At 36.8% G+C, this 27,670-nt stretch overlaps 1 long non-coding RNA gene and 1 pseudogene across 1 annotated transcript in view; both read right to left on the bottom strand.

Moving 5' to 3' along the window:
- Nucleotides 1–3,569: 3,569 nt before the first annotated feature.
- Nucleotides 3,570–8,065, bottom strand: LOC130679076 (olfactory receptor 6C2-like; annotated as a pseudogene).
- Nucleotides 8,066–18,688: 10,623 nt separating this feature from the next.
- LOC130679077 (uncharacterized) overlaps nt 18,689–27,670 on the bottom strand; it is a 129,701-nt gene continuing 120,719 nt past the window's right edge. Inside the window, exon 2 of the long non-coding RNA XR_008992035.1 lies at nt 18,689–18,955. This is a non-coding gene — a long non-coding RNA (uncharacterized LOC130679077). The remainder of the gene's footprint in view (nt 18,956–27,670) is intronic.

Here is a 27,670-nt window from a genome sequence, read left to right as displayed (position 1 = left end):
GAAAAACATAGACATATGTATATGTTTATATTTACAGTATTAGTATTTGTATATAAAATATTAAAAATTGTATTTATATACATGCAAAAGAAGAGAGAGATGGAGAGAGAATGATAAGTAAATCATACGAAAAACAAATGTGGCTCTAGATAAAGGGCATATTGAATACTTTTACTATTTTTGGAACATTTCCACAAGTTTAAAATTACAAAAATGTTACAAAAGAGCAAGTTCAGACCTAGGCAACCATCCTCACAATATAAATCAACCCACTCTTGGGGACTTGCCTTGTGTGGGTGTTAGTGCTGGACTATGGACTGTACGGAAATTCCCAGGTCCTTCCTTCATTTGTGAGCAGCTGACTGAACAGTGACTGAAAGCTATTCAATACCATAGTCATTGACTCATTAGGGGGTCAGAATTTCACAGTCATAAACAAAAGTTGGGATATTAGAACTTTTTGTGCCCCAGAAGTTGGATTTTATTGAGAAGCTTGGATGTTGCACAGCACATGGGAAGATTTTCCCTGTGCTCAGACATTCTCATAACTCGGAAGGGATGCATTGATTTTCAATCAGCAACCATATGATCTTACACTGATTGAAGTTTTCACTTTTTATTATTTTGCTTTTAATGTGAAACTGTTGTTAGATTAAATTCATTCTTATTAATTAATTCCCTTGGTTTTTGGGTAAAGAACACATACAGATAATAACAGAATGTAATAGTAATATATTACTTATAATATTCTTTACTAAGATTTCCAGGTACAAAGCACATGAATGCATTTTAAATCAAATATAATTTATTTATATTTCCATTGGCAAAGTAACATTGCTAACTTGGAAAACAATGGAATGAACAAGGTCATCCCTTCAGTTTTTTAATGCTTCTTTAATATCATCATCATTTCCTCAAATATTAGGAAAACCTATAAATGTTCTGTGATTCAAAGAAAATGTGGTCCACAAACATTCATAGCAGCATTGTTCATACTAAACAAAATGTGGAAAAAACTTAAATGTTTATCAAATGCTGAATGGATAAGCATAATGCAGTATATCCACACGATGGAATATTATTCATCCATAAAATGAATGAAGTACCTATAGATTCTACAACACAGATGAAACTTGAAAACATTATAATGAGTGAGAGGAACCAGACAAAAAAGGCCACACATATCATATGATTCAATTTATATGTGTAACTGTAGGGAGAGGAAATCCCGGGCAAAATACCTCTAAAACCGAAATCAGTCAAAGGGAGAAATAAAGCTTAAATCCCATTTACTGCTTACAAACTACTGTCCAGAGGCCATTTCTCTCCTGCTCCAGCAGAAGCAAGAGAGACCTTCCCCCAACCTCTCAGGTTCAGATAAGCCCTCGGTCGCCCAGGTAATTATCCACTGATACGAAGATGAACTACTTCTCTCCAGCCCTTAGGAATGCCTGTTCATATGGAGATGCACTAAAGCCAGGTGAGAAAGTCTGGAATATTACAATTTTACCCACAATACGAAATGTCTAGAATGGCAAATTCAAGAGACAGAAAGCACATTAATGCTTGAAAGGAGCTGGAGGTAGGGAGCACCAGGGGGTTACTGCAAAAGAGCTATGGAGCATCTTTTGGAAGAGATGATGAAAAGGTTGTGAAATGAGATGACGGTGATAATTGTACACTTTGTGAAGGTACTAACAGGCACTGCACTGAATGAGGAAAATCGTTAAATGGTGAGTTTTATGTTATGTAAATTTTACCTCAATAAAAGAAGTTCTGGAAGGGGATATAAAAAAATTACAGGTTGGACTGGAAGATTCAATGCCCTAAGTACCTGAGTCCCCACTTCATGACTGTCTGCCCACTTGGTGTAAATCCTTGCCTTGCTGGAGGGGAGACCGAATGGTGAGGAGATGATAGAATGTGTTAACTAACAAGAATAGTGCTGTTTGCATAGCTGGTGTACTTGGTGAGAGTGTTTTTTAGTTTAGAAGAATCACAGGGAAACAAAGACAGAGAGGGCTTATGTCCCAGTCACTCTGCCATTCCCTATTCCAGGAACACAGAGGGACAGGCTGCTAGGCATAGAGCTGAGAAAAATCACCTGTTAGCATTTATGTGACTGATTTCCAACTCTTTTTGGAAAGCAAGCCATACAGCAACCAGCATTGAAACCAACAGAAAGAGAGGGATGGATTGACAAGAATAGCATAGGGCAGAGTGGAATTACATACAATCCTAGTAGGTAAAACAAAAAGATACAACAAAAAGTTCTAAAAAAGTTCTAGCCACAGCCCAGGCTCCAGGCTCACCTCAGCCCCCAGCCAGCCCTGTGGCCATAAGCTCCAGCCCCGCACTGTGTCCCCAGGCCCAGGAAGGCCCCTGCAGACTCAGCTTCCAGGCCCACCCAAGCAGCAGGACAAACCGTGTGAACCCAGGATACGGGACTAAGTATCCTGTTATCCCAGTCCCAGACGAGGCCTGTCCCCATAGGCACAGGTGCCACGCCACTCCAGGGGACCCCAGCAGCAGGCTGGCCCCCACAGATTCCCATGACTCAGGTTCATGCCCCAACCCAGCACCAGGTCAACCCGCAAGGAGCAGGCTCACCCACTGCTGAACCAGTTGAAAAGCCAGCCCCTCCAAAGACTCCAGCACAAGCCCACCAGTGGACCCAGATGTGAGTCCAGAACCTCTGGGCGGCTGACTGGTGAAGGGCTTTCCCAGTCCACGTCTGCATAAACTGGAAGGGGAGTCTGCTCCTTCAACTGTACAAATGCCAATGAAGACCACAAAGATCATGTATAATCAGGCTAAACACTATAGAAGAAAAAATAAATGAGGCACTAGTAAATCACCCCAAATAATGGAGCTGCTTGGTATTAATGGCTTTCTTTCTTTTATTTCAAACTTTAATACTTCCACCACTGCACCTTTTACCTCCAGTTTAAGATAATGCTACTTTACACCCCTGAGTGAAATTTCAGTGCTTCAATATAACGACTAATTATAATTGCTTTGCATTTATTTGTGGATATAATATTTTTAACTCCACAGTAAAGAAGGTTGGGATAACGCGATCTGGCTTAGTTTCTTGGCTCCTACCCCTCTATGTTGTTCAATTTTACATACTGATGACCTGAGCTTTTTCTTATTTTAACTTACAGGTTTTACAGCTCATTATCTCAATTAAGAAATTAAAAATTATTTAATTCTTCTTTACAAATATATAAAAAATAACAGTTACATTCACTAATTATGAACATGTCATCAAATGAGATACATTATGAAATGGCACATAATTGCTTTGGTTCTGATTATAAATATTTTAGAGACTCTTGTGCTAATTTTTTAATTGAAATATTTCTCACAGTGATTTCAGTACATAAGAGCTCTTAGGTGAATGCTCCAGGAGGTCATGCTGATAATAAATATGCTTCAAAGTTGGCAGCGAGGTGATAACTGCAATATCTCATCTTTCCCCTAATTAAAATATAAAGTCTTATATATGATACCACAGGACAGATTATAGTATGTAAAATCTACTACATAAATTTCAAAATGTTGAATCAATTTAATTTTCTTCCTTTATGTCAATAAAATAACTTAATATGCAAAGATAACAAGACACCAGGAGTGCATTGATAAACCAGGAGTGCATTACTGCAGAGAGAGCACCCTGCTAGTATGACAGCTGGTATACTCCCAATTCCAGTGTCCTTTTCCCATCCTGCCCTCTCCAAACCACACTGCTGCTTGAAAGGCAGCGGACTGGAGGGGGCTGAACATGCCTTGAAATCAGAATTCAGGCTTCATGATTTGCTCCCTACCATGTGTGGATCAATCTACATAATCTTCTTCTGTCTGCATTTTGATACAACTGAAACATATTTATAGGATTGGCAAGGGCATAAATAGTGATGACTGAAAAGAGTTTGATGTATCATTAGTAGTTTCAAAAAACAATTGTTCTCAAAATGATGCCATAGAAATAATTTAAAAGAGTGTTAAATGGCTATTTCAAAGCCTACTTTTAAGTTTTAAGATAAATAATCCCTTAGTTTTTAATTTAATGTCAGAGGTAATATTTTCAACTTGTCTTAAACAACTAATTCTTTGTACCTCTTGTCTGTTAGCCAGCAGAAGTAATGATTTACTTTTAAAGATAATAATTTAGAAGGTGGGAGCATTGTCAGTAGAGGCCTCTTTCTCCTTTTTCGTGCTTCCTTGTTTGTTGCCCCTCTCTCTATTTTTCTCCTTCCTCCCTCCTCTGCCCTCCTTTTTTCCATCTTTCTTTCTTCTTTCCTTTCTTCATTGACATGCACTCTTGTTACTACTTAGGATAATTCTGATAACTTTCCTGTGAAGAGAAACTAGTACTATTACCACATAATGTATCTTCAAGATAATCTATATACTTTTAAATATTATTACTTTCCTTCCTGAACCAGAGCACTGAAAAAAAGTTTGAGTAAGAAAAGAACAAATTTAATTACTTGGAAATATATTTCATAATTTCACAGTAAGGGAAAACATCACTTATGAGGTTGGTTTGAAAGGAGAAGAATTTGGTTAAGGTGAAAGTAGGATGCAGTATTACATGTCTCTGATAAGGTTAATTTGACTGAATTATAGGCAGGAAGCATTGAAATAAGTTATCAGCTGTAGGTTAAACATTTACAGGACTTTCTTCTTTCATTTTACTTTGATTCATCAAAACTTTGATTTCTTTGAGAAAAATACAGTTCTCTTTATGGAGTCATTAAAAGCTTGTTTCACTTGCTTGTTCCTCAGGGTGTAAATGAAGGGGCTCAACAAGGGGGCAGCAGATGTAGTGAGCACTGAGACGCCTTTGTTACGGCCACCTCCTCCTTTGCTGAGGGCTTGATGTAGATGAAGATGCAGCTGCCATAGGCGATGGAAACCACAATCATGTGGGAAGAGCAGATGGAAAAGGCTTTTTGTCTCTGTTGGACAGAGGGGAACCTGAGAATTGTCCCGATGATATGTGTGTAGGACAGAATCACACACACTAGGGTGATGATGAGTCCAAATACAGCCACAAGGATAACCACTTGTTCTATTACCCGTGTGTCTGAGCATGAAATCTTTAGGAGGGGACCTGCATCACAACTAAAATGATCAATTGTATTCGAGTCACAGAATTCAAGCTGGAGGCCCAAGCTAAGGGGTGGGAGAATGATTACCAAGCCAGACCCCCAACAGCAGAGAACTAATAAGGTACAGACCCTACTGTTCATGATGGTCATGTAATGCAGGGGTTGACAGATAGCAATGTAGTGGTCATAGGACATGGCTGCCAGGAGAAAAAATTCTGTTGCTCCAAAGAGAATAACAAAAAATATTTGACTTGCACAAGCATTGTAGGTAATGGTATTGTCCCCAGTTGACATGCTGTACAGGAATCTAGGAATACAAACAGTGGTAAATGACACTTCTAAGAAGGAAAAGTTTCTGAGGAAAAAGTACATAGGGGTTTTCAGATGAGAGTCCGCCAATGTGAGGGTGATAGTAGTCAGGTTCCCTGTTACACTCAACATGTACGTGAGAAATAGGAAGATAAAAAGCAGGATTTGCAGTTGAGGATCATCTGTGAGTCCCAACAGGATAAAACTTGTTACTTCTGTGTGGTTTCTCATCACTGACTTTTGAACTCTGTTCAGTAAGCATGTAAAAATCAAAGACAGTTTAGGAGGAGGTAGATATTCAAATTCTGCAGCAAAAGGCTATGCATATAAAAGCCAAGCAAACCAAGTACATTAATTTTCTCCTTTTACAACATAGTGAATATTGCCAGTATTCCAATAGTCTTCTTGAATTCCATGTGTGAATAGCAGATTATTCTTTCAGAATTCATGTTGCAAAACAATCCAGCTTTTTTCTCACATCATTCTTTGCCCTTCAGAATATGAAAATGAAGCTGACTGTTTCTAATTCATTACATAGACTGAATTTACTAATCTGTTTGGAGAATAAGAGAAGATGTTACCTCATGTGTAATTAAACATCCTTTATCCAACAAACCTTTGATATGGTACATATCCAGAGCATTGTTAACATGAGTTCCCTTCAGTTGTGACTATCAGAAGATCGTTTTAAGGGTGAAATGCATTTCTCCTGCAAAACAGACAATGAGAAAAATACACAACTCAGGATACCGAGATTTTCCATTGTTTCTTTATTCTTCTCTGCCTGCATTCCTCATTCATAAACCAAAGGTGGCCGATGTACACCCATTTTATCTGTAGTGTAAAAAAGTCATTGTATTCAAGATATACACAAAAGGAATATCCTCATGTGATTCATGTGGTTTTGCATTTAATTGACTGTAGTCCCATTTCTCTGAAAGCCCCTGAAGATAGAACTACATTTAATATCACTAAATACAGTCTTCTAGACTGTGCCTTTAGTTCATTATGTTTTTAATTCCTTTGAAAAGATAGAGTGTCTACACCTTCTCTTCTTACCCTTACTAAGTAAAAGATTTAATCCTCTGAAGCATGACTTTCACTTCCAACCCACCACTGCTTTACCTCATGCCTATGACAGCTTCACTACTGCTGAAGCCCATGGCCCAATTTTTGTAGGCATTTTTCAGGGCATCCCCACAATACAGTTTTTAATTAAAGTTCAATCATTCTTTAAGTGGATTCCAAGCCATCATTCTGAATTTCTCCTATCTTTAGATCTGTCTTTTCAGTATCTGAAACAGTCTCCTCACTGTCCATTTGTCTATGAAGTAGTGCTGTTCCCCCACATTTTATGATACCTCTCCCAAAGGCCAGAACTATTCCCAATGAAAAGCATCGCTAATATGCGTCAGGAGTCGCAAGTTCCACAGACACGTCATATGCCATGTGCTCAACGTGAGATCAGGCTCCTTCCCAACCTTCTCCTCTCCCAGTGTTAACTGTTTCTTGATAAAGATCAGTGTCTTTGTGTGTCTTGCCAGGCTCTTCAGGGACAGGACCTTACTTATTTTCTCTCCCGTCACTTACAATTCCTGAACTTTCTTCCTCAGATCTTAAGTTCCACTCACATTGACTGATTATAATTCTTCCTATTTTCTACATGCTGTCTCCTTGGCAAGGGCTAATCCTCTGACTGACTGATGCCTGTCGGTTCTGCAGGGCTCTCCTTAGGTGTCAGTTCTTCAAGGAGGTCTTCATTTACCACTCAGACTGTGAGATTTTGATCCTGTTATTTCCAAGTCCTTTTTCCTATCTTGTCTCAGAACATATCATATTGTATACTGTGTGTACTTATATTTCTCCTCTGAATAACATATTAAATGGTATCTTTTCCCTGTATTTTGGGTCTTAGTTTGTTATTATCTGTGACTATTATGTATATTCTTTAGTAAAAAGAAAATCCTCTATTTCTGTTCTCACAGAGCAATAACCACTCCTTGTACCAAACCAGCACTAATTACATAGAATGGTAGCAATTTGAAAATATGTCCTACCTGAAACACAGTCTTGAGCATTCCTGCTACTTCTCCGTCACTGACTGAAATGGAATCTCCCCAGGAAACATCAATGTGTTTGTTGTATGAAAGAGTTTTTCCTCAGTTGGCTTTAATGTATTTCCTGCAAAAGACATGAGACCTGGGAAAATGAGCTCCTATGGACATGTGCCTTATGAAAATCCCATGAGGTATATATGGCAAGGCCAACCTTGATTTAAAGGGAGTGTCACAGGAAAATGGACACTCATGCAGGGAAGCTAATGAAAAACTCCAGTAAGGGACGTGGTGTAGACCTGGCACAACTATGATGAAGACACTGACAAAGCCCCTGGCTAACATTACATCATGAAAGCCTGTCTCATACAGTTACTTTTTACTTCAGCTCCCAAGGTTTTTCAAGAAATCAACAAATAGTGGAAACTATTTCCTTACATGACCCTCCATCCCCAAAAGTTTGTGCTTTTTGTGATCCTCTCTTACCAAGCAGGAGCTTATACAAGGAAAGAAGAGCAGAGTTCTTTGTTTTCAAGCTCTCTGAGACTTTTTTGTATTCTCTCAAAACTCTTCTATATGCAAATGCTATTTTTGTCTTTGTTAGATAGGATCAATTTATTAATGATTTCTCTTTTATGCAAGTAAAATTGTGTGGTAGTAATTTACTATGCCTTATTCTTTGGCTTGTCCTTTGATTTTTGGCTTATCTAAGAATTAATTCTCTCTCAAACACTTCAGGGCTACAAAAAGTATAAGTAGAACAAATTATGAAGTTACTAAAAATTGACATCCTTGCTGTCACCTCCTTTTTCACACACCCCTTCTGAATACACACCAGGTAAAAACTGCCTGAGGGAAATAGTCCCCTCAGCCTTGCTCTCCTGCACAGCGCTTCCTGAACAGCATCTGATTACCCTCCACTCAGTAATTTAAATGCTAAGAGAACATTTCCATTGAACTAAAAAATGCCTAGGGGGGATTGACATATTTCAGCATAAATTTATTTTCATCACAAAGGAGTATTTCCAATTTAGAAATGTTGATAGTTTTAAGTAGTGTAATATTCTTTGGGGACATAAATTCCAGGGATTTGGAAGGTATATCTCTGTATATTCTTGAGGTTGTACTGCATGGGTGACTACTTAGGGCTGCAGAAATGTGACCCTGGCTGTGACCTTAGTCTTACAAAGGGCTATTGAATAGCTCATAAGATGTCTACTATAATTTCCCATACTAAAAGTTGAAACAGGCTTAAGTAACCACATTATGGAAGAAAATCCTAACAAATATTTCTTTCTCAATAAAAAGGTAATTACGATCTCTACCTCTGGTACTTACTCTTTAGGTACTTTTCATGGTTTCAGCTGACAGCTCCTTACTGTGTTTAGGTGTTAAGGGACATGTGTCTCTGCACAGGTGTAACAGGATCATCAACCTGCACTTACTGTCCAGGAATTTTCTGGAGGCTCTTGAGTTCTTCAAGTTTCCCATTTTCATATTACACAAAGACCTTCATTAGAGATTCCTTTATGTTAATCCTTGGAAACATTTCTGCTTGGTCTCTGTCATGGAGAGAAGACAATCTAATATAAGGGAGGAGAACAAAACAACATCCCTCAGGTTTTGCAAGAGCTCCGATTGCTCTGAGCAGGGAGGTGCTTTCCTCCTCCAAGACTAATAATGATAGTCATGCTCTTCTGCTCAGTCTGCTGGGGGAGCCCTGGGACCTCCTCACTGAGTGAGGGAAAGGATCCTCAGTGGCCTAGGATCTAGTGCCACTAATAAGCCTTTTGCTTAATGAACTTTGGCAAAGCAAATAATATAGGCAGCAGCCAGGATTGTCCTTTGAGGTGGTTAAGATGGAAAAACAGCATCAGACTCAGGCCAGGGCCCATCTTACTAGTGAGATAAAAAAGCAAAAGCATGATTCACTTCCTCACTACACTTTCTAAGGGAATGGGCGGGAGAGATTCTAATAATCAAAATATTTTTCTTAATCTATCATGATATAAATGCCTATAAAGTATCTATTTAATATGAAAATATATAGTCAGAAAAACTACTATGTATTCAATGACATTGTAGAATGAATTTGTGGTTTTTTTTAATCACAGGAGCATTTATCTACATTTGAAAAACAGGTAAAAATTATGTATTTTTTTTCTATTTTTTTTCTAGACATATTTTTATTCTAGCTACAGATGAAGCTTTATAAGATCATGATTACATGGAGACTCAAAAACAATTAACTCAATAAAAACCACTGACTTAACGATTCCTATTTGAAATATTGGCCCTGAGATTTTGCAATTTGTGTGTTTAAAAGGAACCCATCTAAGAATATTTTAAGGCATAAAACTAAGATTTGGAGGACTGGTTAAGCAATGTTGTTTTTGGTCAATTAAAAAAAGAGAAATAAAAATTACTGTAACTTGGAGATAAGATGACTGTTAAGAAATGTAGATATAGAGAAACCTATGATTTCATATTGGTTTCTTTAGGATTTTATGGTGTCAAGACGGTAGATCAGGGCTCATGATGAATGAATTTACCATGATTAAGAAAGTTCCCATGGCAAAGGAAGTAGGGAAAAATGCTCTTGTTGCTGGTTGCTTGAATAAATAAATTTGCTCACCCTCTCTTTCTTAATAGTTTTTATTATACCATTACATTATTAGTTTTATGGATTTCTTACCCTAATTTTCATTCTATATTTGAATTAAGGCAAGGCTTTATATTTTAATTATCATTCATTTTCATACATTTCAGTTTTTGTGAACAATAAAGTTTTATTTATAATTGGGTTTACATTGTGGGAGACAATATTTTGTAGGAATAGGCTGTTATCATGACAGTAAATATTCAAATTTTTGCTTTGTCGAAGAGGTTAAAACAATCTAAGCTTTACAAAAACATGAGGTTATATGATCAATCTCAAATGATGAGAATGAATCATACCAAGGAAGTAATATGATGGAACTACATAAAAGTTTATTCTTAGATATTTTTTTTCATCCACTTTGCTTGCTTTTCTTTTTTCTTTCCTTCCTTCCTTCTTTTTCTCTTTCTTTCTTTCTTTCTTTTTCTGCTAATGTATATAATATGTTGATGTACTGAACAAATATTTTGATATCTAGACAATATTCTTACTTTAGTAAAGGTCTTAATTCCAGTAAATATATTCTATCACAACTCTTTATTTTCTAGATTATTCTCTTAGACTTTTCAAATATCTATCATATTCTGAGCATATTATAATGATCTACCCATGGATTCATCAATAAGATTTATGCCATTGAATTGTGTTATTGGAGCAGTTTTTAAATAAACTTTTTTTTTAATGAAACCTACCATGCATACAAAACAGTGTCTAATTGTATAGGTATAAACAACCTAGGTTAAGGAAAAGAATATTATCAGTACCATGGAAACCTCCTGTTTGACAGTCTCTGATCACATCACATTCCCCTTCATCCCTAACCAACACTACAAGGACTGAATTGCAAAGAGTGTTGCAAGGACTGAGGAACACCTGTGTCTACTATTCTGGCACAGAATTGCAAAGAGTGTTGCAAGGACTGAGGAACACCTGTGTCTACTATTCTGGCACAGTGAGATTCCTGTCTACAATACATGTCTTTTCTGTTTGTACTCTTCTTCATCCTGCTCTTTGTCCAGGGAGGCTGACATAATAGACTGTATGCACAGACACCTTTTCCTGTGGATTTAACTTTGTTCAGCCTTTGAGAGCCCTTTATAATATCATCACCTTGTTTATGCTGTTTCATTTTTTAAATTGAACTGTAGTTGATACACAGTATTATGTTGATTTCAGGTATACAATGGAGTGATTTTTCAACTGCATACACTATGAAATGTTCAGCACAATAGATGTAGTTACATACTGTTACCATACAAAGATATTATAATATTATTGCCTATATTATCAATGCTGTATTTTTACCCCAATGACTGACTTATAATTGGAAGTTTCTAACTCTTTATCACCACTCACCTATTTCACCTGTACACCCACCCCTCACCACTGTGTCTATTTTCTGTGTTTATGAGTCTATTTTTATTTACTTAATTTTTTAGATTCCATATATAAGTGAAATTATATGGTTTTTGTTTTCCTTTGTCTGATATTTCATTTAGCACAGTATCCCCAAGTCCATCAATGTTGTCACAAGTGGCAAGATGTCTATCCTTCTTTCTTTTTTATGAGTGAGTAATATTCCATTATATGTATGTACCACTTCCTTATCCATTCATCTATTGATGGATACTTATGGGACTTCCATATCTTGACTATTGTAAATAATGTTGTATTGAACATAGATGTGCCCACACCTCTTCAAAGTAGTGATTTTATTTTATTTGGGTAAATTCCTAAAAATAGAATTACTGGGTCATCTGATGTTTCTACATTTTGTTTTTTTGAGAAGCCCTCATACTAGTTTCCATAGTAGCTGGACCTATTTTCTCATTCTCACCAGCAGTGTATGAGGGTGCCCTTTTCTCTACATTCTCACCAATACCTGTTATTTCTTTTTTTTTTTTTTTAAAGTAGCCTTTCTGACTAGGTGAGGTGATTCTCATTATGCTTTTAATATGTATTTCCCTAATGGTTAGTGATGTTGAGCCTCTCTTTATGTGACTGTTGGCCATGTCTGTATGTCTTCTTTTTAAAAATGTCTATTCAGGTCCTCTACCCATTATTTCACTGGATTATTTATTTTTTGGTATTGAGTTTAAATTATTGGGTTTTTTCTCCTTATCAGATATATTTTTACACATTTTTGTCTATTTTCTTTATCAGTTATTGAGAGTGGCTGGTTAAAATATTCATATAGAACCTTCTAATAATTTTGCTATGTATATTTTGATTCTCTATTACTAAGGATACATACATTGAGAATTATTTAGCTGTGAAAAATTCTATCATTATGAAATCTGTCTTCTTATCCTTACTGATTTTTTTCATTTGATCTTAAAGGATTCTTGGCCTTCTTATTAATATTGGTATTCCATCTGTGGTTTTTTACATTTGTATTATATTTTCCGTGTTTTTACTTGAAATCTGTACACATATTTTTGATATGTCTCTTGTTAGAATACATATGTGTGTTTTAGAAAAATATATTTTGACAAGGCTTGTATTAAGGAAAGCATTTATTCCGTGGAAATTTATCAGTAACAGTATAAACAAAAACTTTGGCCTTATATGAGAGAAATGAACTATGTGTTAAATTTGCTAACATTGTGTTTCAAGCTTCTAGGTGATGATGGTGCTGTGACAGCTGTGTTATTAAGCAACATCTCTTATAGTAATTCTCACCCTTATTGGTAAAATATATACACTGGAGGACTGTGAACAAGTTAAAAATACCTACTGGGTAACCAGAGCTTTGGGCTTCCCTGAGTGTGATAACTCTTGTTGCTTGGCAGGTCCCTGCAGACACCATGGAATCTATGCTCATGGATTATTACAAGAGACTAACTCCTGGGAGGCATGGGGTTTCTAAGCTTAGGTAGATCTGCACTGATCCGGGAGAATCATCATACTATTGAACTTGGAGTTCAAAGGAGAGGAGTGTTGGAGAGTTGCAAAGACTGAGAAACACCTGTGTTTACTATTCTGGCACAGTTTGAGATTCCTGTTAACAGTCCTTGTGAGTTAATACTGTGAATATTCTGGTCTTGTGGTATTTGAATGTCTGTTTAAGCCTCAGAAAAGTCACTGTGTGCTTTCTTACATTGAATGCTACTGTCGATATATTTGAATTTAAATCTACTATTTTGTTCTTTGATGTTTTTGTTTGCTTAGCACAATATCTTATTTCTTACTTTCTTTTGGATTTACATTGTATGATTCTTGTTCCCACATAGCTCCTTGATAATTGGTGGGTTTTTGTTTTGTTTTTACTACATTTAGAATGTTTACTTGACAGTTTTTATCTTGACTTAAATTTGTCTTAAATTGTGTGGTTACTTTTACATTTTTCTGGACAATGCAAGGAATTTAGCATACTTTAATGTCATTTACCACACAACTCTGAATCTTATACATTTTTTAAACTTTAATTTTAAATACTTTTAAGCCACTCAGAATGTTGTGATTAATCTGATGATCATTATTCACTTAGATCTGCCAACACCTGAATCGTTATTTATTCCTCTCTTCCATTCTTCTTTCCTCTTTTAATCAGCATTTTTTTGTGTGGGTCACAGGTAAAGAAATCACTTAGATCCTACTGCTCTGAAATGTCTTCTTTCACATGTTTTTATGGTGTATATTCACTCAGCATATAAAAGGATTCTGAGTTGATTTTCATTTTCTTTTAGCACTTTGAGGATAGTTTTTTTCTTCTCCCTTCACTTCATTTATGGAGATATTAGCTGCCATTTTATTGTTGCCATTTGATGGTAATCTGTGTGTTTGCACTAGCTGTTTGTGTATTTCTGCTTTGCCTTTGGTTTTCATCAGTTTTATCATGTGTTTTACTGGATTTCTTTGTCTTTATCCCATGAAGTGATGCTGGTGACTCTTGAGTCTGTCACCTGTCACTGCTTCACTAGGTTTGGAATTTCTCAGGCAATAACATTTTTATTATTCTCCATAGAAAATGTAACGTGGTTGTTTAAACACCATTATTTTTATTACTATTGGTCTCTTTCTACATTGATGGTAATCTTTTATTTTTTCTTTTTAAAAAATAATATGTTTTTATTTCTTTCCATGATTTATGTTTTATAGAGTGTAATTAATACATTGTGCATGAAATGCACACAGATAGCTTGAGGTTTAGTGTATTTTGCCTTCCTTCAGGATGGTTTATATGTTTTTGTTAGGGAGCATAGGCACGTGAAATCCCATATTCTCTTAAACCTGTTAAGAATTGGTTTTTTTCTTGTTTTTTTGTAGTCCAAGCATGATAACTACAGTTAATAATACTATACATATGTTTGACATTTGCTTAGAGAGCAGATCTTAAAAGTTCTCATCACATACACAAGCAAGAATTAACATGTAAGGTAATAGATGTATTATCTATATTTTTATTGTGTTATTATTTCACTATATATATATATATGTACATCAAATCATTTTGTACACTTAAAATTTATACAGTTTAATTTCTCAATTGTACATCAACAAAGCTGAGGAAGAAAAGAACTGGCTTCTTCAAATATGGACCTAAATCTGTACAAAAGCAATTCTATTTTTCAGTTTAGTCTTGCTTTTTTTTAAACTTTCTCTTTACATTAATGTGTGAAAAGTATGTAAATAATTTTATAAAGATTCATTTAGATATGACCAAATTATTTATGCCAGGCTCTTCATTATGGTATGTCCAAATTATTTCTGCCTAATTGGGGAAATATTTATCATTCTCCTTTTATGATCAACCAAAGTCCATAGATTGTATTAGTTTCACTCTGTGTTATACATTCTATGAGTTTTGACAGATATAATGACATGTATCTAGTATTATGGTATCATACAGAATAATTTCCCTGGCCTAAAAACCCCCTATGTTCTACCTCTCATTGCTTCCTTCCTTCCTCACTCCCAGCCTCAAGGATGGAGAGAAGGAGACTAGCTATAGAACTGGAGACCCAAGGAATAACAGTGGTGAGTTCTCTGGGTTTTCCTTTTGTCTTACTTATTACAGATGTGGAGCTTTAGAAGCTGGCAACCTCAAAACACCACTGGGTCCAGACAAAATAAAATGAAATAAAACCAAACCCTGCCTTTCATAGACAAACACCAAGAAAGGAGCAGCTCAAAGACAGACAATAACTTCTCTACTGCAACCAAACATACAAAAAATACTGTGGCCCTATCCCCACTGAGACCAATAAAGGTCGAATGGGGAGACCAGATTGCCATGCTCAGGAGCTGTACTGAGGCTCACAATGCCTCCTCTGGGCTGTTATCAAAAGATGAGTAGAAAGCCAAGACTTCCATCCCCATTGTATGGTCACCAGCAACCCCTACCTTATGTTATCAGTGAATGTCCATCTTCTTCTGGCAGTAACAATACATCCTTCCTTCTCCTCACTGTGCAGGTATTAGAAGAGGAAGGCATTGTGGACACACTCCCCGCTGTCCATGGCGATGCCACTCTCCCCCACCTCCGCAGTGTGTCAGCAGAGGCCATGTGGGAGAACGCTGACAGGGGCTCCTACCCTTCTCCCACTGTGATATCAGCAGAGGGCAAAGGAGAACTAGAAACATCACTCCCGCTCATCCAAAATGAGGATCCCTGCTTCCCCTACCTGTCAACAGGGACCAAGAAGGGGAGTTGAACTCTCTGCATCTAGTAGTAATGAGGCTGAGTCCCTTCCTTCCCTGATGGACTTGTGTCAGAGGAAGGCAGCTAAAACAGAAAGTCTAAGTAAGACCCACAGACTTTTAATAACAAATTTGTCCACATTCCAATAAAAAAATCACTGATACAATTTAGCAGTTAATAAAACTAAGAAACTGATAGGTTAGATCAATTTAATGGAAGCCACTTAAGCATGGTTAACTGTATTATCTATATCATAAACACACTAATACATAATTAATAAATAAAAACTAATACATAAACTATATTATCTATAATATAATATAATAATACATAAACTGTATTATCTATATCATAAACACACACAAAAATATATCCAAAGTCATAGACACTGAGAAGTGACTCATGGTTATCATGAGAGAGAGGTTGGGGTGAGTGGGCTGGGTGAGTGGGATAAAGAGGGACAAAAATCTTAATCATCAAGTATGTTGGTCATGGGAATGGAATACAGCATGGAGGATATAGTCAATAGTTCTGTAACATCTTCCTTTGTTGACAGATACTTACTGCACTAGTGAGGGCGAGGACTTAATAATGTGTGTAACTGTTGAATCACTGTGTTGTATACTTGAAATCAATATAACATTGTATATCAACTATACTTCAATAAAAACAGATTATCTAACATCAGAATCTAGTAGCACTGATTTAGTGGAGCCTAATGACAAAACACAGTGGGTGTGGAGCATTTGAACGTGCCCCAGGTGCTGTCACAGAAGGGGATGTCTTCATGTCTAGGTAAAAAGAAGAAAAAAAAAACACACAAGGGGAAAATTGATATTCATTATCTATACCATTCTATTGTCCTCAGTTCCTTAGTATACTGATGCTAAGAATGCAGCTTCTACATAAGGCTCCCAGGCACTAGTAATCTTCTGTAAGTGACAAAATTGATAGTGTGATTTATGTATTTAACTCTCTTATGATTATGATGGTAGAAATCAGGTCTGATCAAATATGTCACTTGGACAAGGCAAAGGGGTAACCCTTCACTATCATAAATTTACCAGGAGGGTGCCACTGTTTAAGAATATTGATATGCATGCTTAGGTGACCTTTATCTACTAAGGGTCTCTGCATCTGCAAGTTTGCATGCTTTCCATACAAACAAGTGGGCTGAATGAAGTTGACGGATATAATTTGGATAGTGTTTTATTCAAGAATTATTTCCCTCTCATTTTTAAAAAAACAGAGCTGCCAACCTTCATCTCTACCTGTCAGTAAATAATATGATGCAGTCAGATAGATATGGCAATAAAATTATAATAACAATAAAAATAGCAATAGATTACATTATTAACTACTTTTAGTATAACAAGTAAAGTCTCACATCTGTAAAGGACAGCACCAGAGCACGAACCTAGTGACCTAGTAACACCAGCACATTTAAATCAATATGCTGTGGCAGAGAATCACGTAACTGATCCTCTTGGATTAAAGAGATGGTAAGTGATTAACACCCATAGACGGCCCAGTCAGTTTTTTAAACTGGCACTTTTATTGTAGCTGGTAGCCAGGAGATTCTTTTCTTTGTTTCATGAAGTGAAAAAGAGTGAATTGAATGCTGCAAAGTGCAATGCTATCTATCATGCAGCAAAGAGTATCTGCATTAAGGAACAATGAGAGAAAATTTAAACACATAAAGTTATGATAGAGAAAAGAAGCATCAAGACTGAGACTGAGCAACAGTAAGTCATGGCACACATGAACCCTTCTTTCTGGCCTCCAGGGTAAGGAGAATTATTCTAGAATTTATAAGTCTTCCTAATCAATCTAATTTTTTTCATCATTTGGTTTTATATTTTTACATGCAGTGACAACAATATAACCCCACATACTACAGTAGGTGAATACTATCAAAACTAGACTAAGGCAATTTATAAAAGAGAGGTAGTAATACTGTTACCTAGGATGTTGTATGGGTATAGAGTTATGAACCACAGTCTCAGGTCGTGATCCCCAGAGAGCATCATTACCAAGCCAAACAATGCTGGCTCTTTCAAAAATTGTTTTATAGAAAGATTATTGCCTTTCTTATAAGTACTAATCCTAATTAGACAAGTTCTATACTCAGGAAATTGTTCCTAAGGGCATAGTTTTTTAATTTATTATTTTCATGTAAGCACTTGTACATTAAAAAAAAATAAGTTTATTTAAAGGAAAAATAAAAACTACTAATAATTATTCTACCTCTTAATGCTTTGTTGTCATATGATAAGCTGTAATTCTATTTTTAATTCGATAATGAAATTAAATTGGGAGTTGAATTCCTTCATTAATATAAAAATTACTGTCCCCCTGGTTGACATTGCTGTATTCTTAATTTAGTGTTGTTTTTATATCAATTATCCTCATATTCAATATGTTTCCTCCGAGTATCATTTAAAGCAAAAAACTAAAGCAGGATATATATATATATATATATATATATATATATATATATATATATATACACACACACACACACACACAAATATATAAATATATATATATACACACACAGAAATATATATACGTATACACATACAAATTAATTAAGTACATATAAATAAATGTAAGTACAAGCATAGCTAGATACAGTGTATATACTTATGTGATCTAAAAGCTAGAAATGTCCATTGCCATCTCCTTTAGAATAAATTAGGCAGTGATAAATACCAACACAATTTATAATATTTGAAGTGCATACATTAATATAGGATATGACTAGTCATTTCCTTGTGATACACCAAAGTAAAATGATACAGATCATTCCATAGTATTTTGTGCTTAAATTTGCAAGAAAACTGAATCCAAAATAGCATAAAAAGTAATATTTCTGAGAAATGATAAAAATAAGGAGAGAGAAGGAACAAAACAATTTATTCTTTATTGGTTCTCTGGCAAAAATTGTTGGGTGGATATTGTAGTTGTAAACTGAAACCAGATCAATACATTTGAGGAAAGTATCTTTCTCGCAACATCCTTAAGTGCTTGTTTCACCTGCTGGTTCCTTAAGGTATAAATAAATGGATTCAGCATAGGAGCAACAAAGGTATTGATCATAGCTACCCACTTTGCCAAAGCAACCTCTTTCTTTGCTGATGTTTTCACATACATGAAGATGCAGCTTCTGTAAGAGAGAGAGACAACAATCATGTGGGAGGAGCAGGTTGAGAAAGCCTTTTTTCTTTGTTGAGCTGAAGGGATTCTCAGAATTATCCTGAGGATATAAGAGTAGGAGAGAATTACTATCACCAATGTGTACATAAGCGTAAGCACAGCTAAAACAAAGCTCATGAGCTCGAGAGTACTGGTGTCTGTGCAAGAGATCTGCAGTAAAGGAGCAGCAACACAGGTGAAGTGGTCAATGACATTGGAGTCACAGAAATCCAGCTGCAGCCCCATGGTCAGCGGGGGGAAGATCACCTAGAAGCCAGGCAGCCAAGAGCCAACTACAAGCTGGCAGCAGATCTTGTTACTCATGATGGTTGTATAATGTAGAGGTTTGCAGACGGCCACATAGCGATCACAGGACATAGAGGCCCGAAGGAAAAACTCCGCCAAACCAAGGAGGATGAAGCATTGTAGGAAACAGATGTGTCTCCAGTCAGGATGCTGATCAAAAATCTAGGGTTATACACAGAAGTGAATGAAATTTCTAAGAAGGAGAAATTCCTGAGGAAGAACTACATGGGGGTCTTCAGGTGGGAATCCAGCAGGGTGAGAACAATGATAGTGAGATTTCCAGTAACACTCAGAACATATGTGAGAAATAAAAAGAGGAAAATCACAACCTGCACTTCTGGATTATTGGTCAGACCCAGAAGGATGAAATCTGTTACTGATGTGCTATTTTCATTTCTGGTGGATGATTTTTGACAGACCTTATGTACTGACAAAATGAAGACAAACAATAAATCAGTGAGACAAGCATAAACATCCGCACCTACTTTTTCAAGTAATGATTTTATTCTCACAGGAAGTACCTGAGATACTTAAACAAATTCCTTCTACATATGCACTTCCTATTTTCCTCAAATTGTTTATGCGTCTTATGCCATAATGAATCCAATTCATCCTGGTGAGCATTTAAATTCCCCTCTTATAAAAATGATAGAAAACATAGACACACATAGACATCTTGGCATTATTGTCCTAGTAAGTTTTGAGAACAAATTTCCACAAAGGGAGTTACTGATCATAACTTTCATTATTAAAATATATGTACATATTTCTGGATTTCTCTAGAGAAATGGTTGTTTTAATATCCTACATTTTAAGAATGGCCATTTTCACACAAACAAAATACAAAAGATGGATACTTTTAATCCTTACATATATGATAGAGAATAAAATGCCCTTCTCATCCCTCCCTTTAAGATGGAGATATATCCAAAAGCAGAAAATAACAAGGGTTGATAGAATGAGAAATCTTGTGCATTCCTGTAGCCATCTAAAATGGTGCCACAGCTACAGAAGACAGTATGTTATTTCCTCAAATAACTAAACCTAGCATTGCCATATCATTCTGCAAGTCCACTTCTGGGTGTTTATCCAGGAGAATTAAAATCAGAATCTTAAAGAGATATCTGCACTCCTGTGTTCACTGCAGCCTTAAACACAATAGGCAAGATATGGCAACGCTGAAGTTGCCATTGATAGGTGAATGGATAAAGAAAATGTGGTGGACATGCACAATGGAATAGTGTTCAGCCTTAGAAAGAAAGGACATTTTGACACATTCTGCATTATTAATGAACCTGAAGACATGCTGATTTTAATACACCTGTGAGTAAAGAAGAAATACTATATGATTCTACTTATATGAGGTACCTAGATTAGCCAAAATCGCAGAAATAGAAAGTGGAATGGAGGTTGCCAGGGACTGAGAGGAGGAAATCTGCCATAGGACATTGTGCTTATGGTTGACAATGCTGCATTGTACACTGAAAATTTAAGAGGTTGCATTTCACATTGTTTTTACCACAGTGTTTAAAAAGGGGCCCTTTCATGTCCTCCTCTGGGAAACTCCACATGGAGCTGCACTAAAAGGAAGAGGAAAAAGGCACTAAGGACACCAAGCTCTGTGCCATCAAGTGGCCCCTAGCTTCATCTGAACATCTGGAGGTGACAGCAACTGTAAGCAGGGGACGGCAGGATCCTGAAGATTCAGACAAAGTCATTTCTGATTGGTTGCATGCCTGGGAGTACCCTGTCAAGACTCAGTCAGTAAGCTGATATCAAATAAAAAGTGATTCATTTTTTGATTAGTTTAGCTGTGATTAGTTTAGCCTGAAAAGCATGAATTATTTTAGGAGCCCTGACCAGGGAAGGTCCTAGTAATTGGGCAGCCCTGTATAAGGGAAGGTATCTGAACTGGGATGCAGATCTCAGTTTGCATGGATTCACTTAGTCACCTGGGAGAAATTTCTTCCTTTTCTGGGTTCCACAAGTGAGTGTGTTGGATGACATCAAGGGTACAAATAAATCTCATCTCACAGGCCAAATCTTATTGTGTTTTCACTGTGTTAAGAAGGATTCTGAGGTCATATCCTCACTCTTGAAGAAATAATTATGCAACTCATTTGCAATTATGGTCAGTGACCTGACTCTTTTCTTTTTATTTTCAGTTCTATCCACTTTGTATTTTGGTAAGTGAACTCTCTGTAATGAATGAACTACAGTGTGTGAAATAACACAGATACATACACACATGACTACTTTAAATGAATGGCTTATGCATGTAAGGTTTCTGCATGCAATAAGATATTAATACAATCTTGGGAATGTTCTGAAGGCACAGCTCTCAGAGCTTTTTCAGTAATTCCTCCCATAGTTAAAATATATATTAGGATTATCTGTTGCCTTATGAATATTTGCGAATTAATATTATATCCTAAAAACTTTAAAATAACAGGGTATATAATTGCATATAGTACCATAATTACATTCTATCTCATAGTCAACATTTTGGAATATTTTCAAACATAGTCAGCATTTGGAATATTTTACTCTTACAATATTTTTATTAGCATCACATTTCTGCAATATTATAATGGCAGTTGTTTTTCAGTAATTAGATTGTGAAAAACTTACTGTTTTTTTATTTTTGCTAATTTACAAGTTATCTTTATTTTTGTTGTTTTTCCATCTAAATACTGAGTTCTTTAATATTTAATTTTCCCGTTCCTGAATTTCACATTTAGTTGCAATATTTCCATTTCTATTAATTAAATAGTTTGAGCTGCTTGAAGCAATTGTTTGAAAACAGAAAAGGAGAGTGGTTTTCTTTGAAGTGCCCTTATTTGAGTACCAGTAAAATGGTGTCCTCTGATTCTTATATGCATGTTAAATAGGTGTGTAAAAACCAGCATTGATTTTCAGTGACTTCATAGGTGGAGTTTTTGTGATGTCCTATCTCTGTGTATTTTCTGAAAATATGATATTTCAAAAAATTAAAAAGTAAAGTCACTGCATTGACTGTAAGAGCAGTCATCCCTAACAACCCTGTTCATAGCACCAGGGAAGAAGATCCCTTTTCCCAGCAGCTGCCTCTCACAATTCCAGTTATTGTTTAAAGAAGGTAAATGATCTGAAAAGATATAGATAAATATTTCTGGTGGAGCAGAGTTGGTAGCAAAGCAACCTGACAGCTTGAAATAACCAATATTTGCAGTAGAAGATCATTGTTTAACAGCTGTGTTTTCCCCACACAGATTCAGAATATCTGACTCAATAGACTAAGGGAGGAAAAGTAGGAAGGAGACAGTGCCCATTGCTAGAAATAATCACAAAGCATAGTTTTCTAAGCCTTGAAGTTAGGTCCCATCCCATTCACTAACTGTGGGTTGCTGTGAATTTTACTTTGAATCATTTATTTTTATGTAGGATTGGGATAGGTTTTCTAGAGCTTGCTACTGAACTTTGAAAGTTAAAAAAGATGAATACTTATTTAAAGTCACACCTCACAACTCCCCTATAGTTGACAAGTGAGAAACAGATCACTATATGGACTTGGGAAAATGACAGAGAAAAAAAGTTAAAGAATACAGAGAAGTGCATTTGAATGTTGAAAAAAGAAATGAAAGAAGAGCCATATAATGACTGTGAAATCTTTGATGACCCTACTTAGTTATATTTTTATCCTACTTTTCTTCAAGTCCTTTTTAAACATTTACTTCTTATGGAAGCCCTAGGTAATTTGCTTGTCTATTATGTTGGCTTTTTATCATTTGGGTCCCCTGCCTAGAAGGAAGTTCTATAATGGAAGGGGCCTTTGTGTGCTTTATTTTCTTAGGTATGCCTATTACTTAGGACAGTAATTTATGTCTGTTGTGTGTGTGGTTTCATCTACAGATTTCATAAAGATTAGTGCTTGTTTGAGGACATTATTTTAGTGAAGTCCTTAGGACTTGTTTCACCTGCTGGTTCCCTAAAGTGTAAATAAAGGGATTCAGCAGGGGAGCCATGGAGGTATTAAGCACCGCTACACCTTTACTCAAAGCCACACCTTCCTGTGCAGATGTCTTTGTATACATGAAAATGCAACTCCCATAAGAAATGGAAACCACAATCACATGGGAGGAGCAAGTGGAAAAGGCCTTTTTCCTTTGCTGGACAGAGGGAATTTCAGAACTATTCGCAGGATGAATGTGGAAGAGAGAATCACCACGGCCAAAGTTACCATGAGTGTGAATACTGCTAAGAGAAATCCATAAGCTCTAGACACTTTGTGTCTGTGCAAGCCTTCAGGAGCACAGGAGAAGAGTCACAAGAGATGTGGCCAGTAATGTTAGTCACAGAAATCCAGTTGGAGTCCCATAACCCCTGGGGGAAAGATAACAAGGAAAACAGCTAGCCAGGAGCTGATTACAAGCCAGTTGCAGACTCTTACTCATGATAGTTACATAATGTAGAGGTTTGCAGATAGCCACATAGTGGTCACAGAACATTACAACCAGAAGGAAAATCTCTGTGGCCCCCAGAAGGATTTTTTTAAAAATCTGTGTTATACAAGCATTGTAGGAAATGGCTGTGTCTCCTGTATCAATGCTGAGAAGAAATCTAAGAATACGGACTCTTGTAAATGAAATTTCTGACGAAGAGAAATTCTTGAGGAAGAAACACAGGGTGTCTTGAAACAAACATTTGATAGTGTTAACAGGTTGATGATAGGTTTCCACCTTCGCTCAGTAAGTAAGTGAACAACATAAAAAATAGTATCACAGCCTGTACCTCTGGGTCATCTGTAAGCCCCAGAAGAATGATTTCTCTAATTGATGTCTTACTCAACATGACTAAACTCTGAATTCTGCAGGTCTGTAGATAAAAGTAAGAGTGGATGTCAACCGCTGATATGATATAAAATACAGTTGTAATGCTCTTATTCTGCACAGACAACAATAAAATATGCATTAACAAGTGACAAAATAGTTATCCATTGGAATTGAAAACTCATATCAGAATTTCTTTAGAAGGGAAACCAGTTTGTGTTTTATCACTTTAAGGAAGTGGATTTTAATCTCAGCTTTGATAATTTCCTGCTACATATTTTTGATTACATATTTAAATTCAGAAAGTTGTTTTCATTAAAATGGGCACCAATGATAATTAGCTTATTTCATTGTGGCAGTAATTCATTTGGAAATATTAAACAACTTATTGAAATACATAGTATTTTGGAAAACTTGATGCCCATATCATTTAATATACTAATATTACCATTAGAATATATCATTTTCAATCAGATATAATATTTTTCTAAGTAAATCCTGGTTCTTATTCATAGTAAAATATAAACAGAAAATACTATATTTATGGGCAATTCACTGAAATCTATTCCCTTTTACCTTTGTACAAAGTTAATCTTAATCTCTCTTCTTGACTAAATTTGGTTCAAACACAACATCAACATCAATTTAATAATAAATAAGGTCACAGAGTAAAAGTGTCAACTGAACTTCTTAAAGATCAGCAATGTAAGAATTAGATTATTCCCTGTAAAATTATTTCAGACAGTTGTTAAATGTTGCATATCAAGCTCTTCATCAAAAATAATATAACTTTCTTGTTAATCAAACCAGTTTTGAGGATGTGATGGGGAAAGCAAGTAAACAACTTGACCTGCATGGATCACACAGTCTACCGAGGGGATGTTCCTATACAGATGTTCCTATACAAGGCCATGCCTGCAAGACTGGAAGAGCAAGCCCATTCACTTAACCTACAGGACAAACAAAAAAATGAAATACATTGGAAAAAATTTTGGAGATTAGTAAACATTTGAAAAAACATTTTCTTTTCTTTAGCATTCTTTCTTGGTAGAATACAGTATATGATACCTATGAAATACAAAATATATGTTTGTTGACTATGTCATCAGTAAAGTTTCCAGTCAACAGTAGCCAGGACACGTTTCACATTCACTGTGGACCAATGAATTGATATTTCAACATGTGGTCTCCAGTCCCAACCCAGTCCTCCAAGGTGTGTTCCTTGACCATCCCCTCAGTCAAACCATACCGCCCAATCATTTTCCTGTGAGGAGCCAGGAAGGGTCAGCTTACTCTCCGGGAGGAAATCCTGCAGACACATGGACCAGACTTGTGGCTTTGTCTCTGGCTTCCATTTCTGGGTCTTCAGTGGCCAAAACTGCTTCTCCAGCTTCAACTGTTGCCACAGCTCCAGTAAATTCTATTTTATTTTCTACCCAATTTCTCTCTGTCTGCTCCTGCCTTTATCAAATCAACCCACAGCTCAGTCCTCATGACCTTCACGGGGTTCTTTAAACTCTTGCTCTCAATAGTGGACCACACTCCCTTCCATGCCCACATCGTTTCAGCCTCCCCCAAATCTGCCACAGTAAGGGTAAACTCATTTATGGGTTGCCTTAAGTGAGGGGCAAGAATGGCTACTAGGGACCCAAAGAGGGACAGGGAATCCATGGGCAGCATGGTATCCCTCACCCCTGAGGTAAACGGCTCCTCATCTGACTTATGATTTCCTGGGTTATAAATGGCATTTGTCATGCCCAACTTCTGTAACACCTGTTGGAGCTTGGCATGTGTCTATCACCTTGTGGGAGAATATGGCAAAACCCCCTGATTGGGCCATACAGTACAAAGTACTAACATAAGCCAATCAAGGAGGAGGAAATAGGTCTCTGGGGTCTGGTACACATTTTGTAATCACTGCTGCAGGGCAGGAGAAATTATCAGGGAAGTCAGTTTTCTCATTTCTAACCTAGACAGAATAATCCCATCCACCCCTACATCCCAATGGTGCAGGAGCCAGGATAACATGGACTCTGAGGGTTTTCACTTAAACTAATATCCCAAATCCACCAGCTCAGCCTGGATATAGGGGCAGAACTGGAGTACTCCACACCTGGGTAGTGGGCTGCACCTCTCCCTGAGAAACCCATGGCAGCTGTGTCTTTATTTTCTTAACAGTAATGGGGCAGGATTTCAGTAAAGGAGGTATTGTTGCCTCCAGTACCACTCCCACACCCTCATCCTTGTCTCATGTATCTTCCACCACCTCTGGGTGGATAGCACTGTTACCTCCTTTACCTCCCCCATAGCACCTCACAGTCTGCATTCTCATGATGCTTTACATTATGCTACCATTATACCATTTACCCTACTCCACAGCACCTCTCAGCGATGACATGTCAGTCATCAACAAACTTTTTACCTCCTGCATGGTACCTTGCACCGCTCGTTCCTTGCTCCCTCTTCTCGTGCTTCTCACAGGAGTATGTCCTTCTCCTTTATTTCTCACTGTGAGAAATAGGCAACCCATGGTTCCTACCATCTCATGGGCACTGTGTTTCTTTAAGGAATTCCTTATTTTGCAAATGGCCTCCTCTATAGCCTCAGGCATCTCCTCCACTTATCCCCAGTCCTGACGAGGGACCCACTTCCCTAGGAGGCAAACCAGCCACCTCAGAACATATGCCCACTGGGGTACACCCTACTGTATCCCCATCCATAGAGGCGGTCCACTGAAATACCCCTTCCATTAGGGCAACTTTTTCCATCTTTTGATCTGCAGTGAATCAAGGCATGTTCACTCTGGATTTGGTGAGACTGAAAAATTACAATGGAACATTGTTGGTACAAAGGGGTTCATACAAAGCTTTACTCTCACTGCAGTAGGTCAAGTATTAGAATCGCATCTGCACCTGGCAGTCTGCAAATAAAAACTCTCCATCTCTGATTCTGACTCAACCTCTGCTCCAGACTCTTCCTCTGTTCCAGGCTCTGTCTCTACTCCCAGACTCTGCTCTCCTGCTCTCCTGCTGTCTTGCTCTCCTGGTTCCCCCCAGAATTGGGCAGAGCTGTTTATATAGCAACACTGTCAATAATGACTTACTGCCAACAGGTATACAAGCATGTGCCTGCACAGTAGGCTAAGTAGTACATCATCATACATACCCAATAGGCAAGTAGATTAGGATCAAATGAGGATCCTGGCCTTGGTAACTTTCATTTCCCTAATATCAAAAAGACAAGAAATAAGAAGCATATGGAGAAAAGGGAACACATTCACTAGTGGTGGGAATGTAAATTGGTACAGCCACTGTGGAAAACTGTATGGAGGGTCTTCAAAAAACTCTCAAACTAGAAGTACCATATTATCCTGCAATTCCACTTCTGGGTATTTAGCTGAAGGAAATGTAACAGTAATTCAAAAGGATATCTGCACCCCCATGTTCAATACAGTATTATTTATAATATCTAAATATAGTTACAACCTAAGTGACAATGACTGGTTAAATGGACAAAGAAAACATGATACACACACATACACACACAATGGAATATTATTTGGTCATCCAAAG

The sequence above is a fragment of the Manis pentadactyla genome, chromosome 10, assembly GCF_030020395.1.
Source record: "Manis pentadactyla isolate mManPen7 chromosome 10, mManPen7.hap1, whole genome shotgun sequence".
Taxonomy (NCBI): Eukaryota; Metazoa; Chordata; class Mammalia; order Pholidota; family Manidae; genus Manis; species Manis pentadactyla.
The sequence above is the reverse complement of the archived record's forward strand: the minus strand, read 5'-3'. Positions and strand labels throughout refer to the sequence as shown.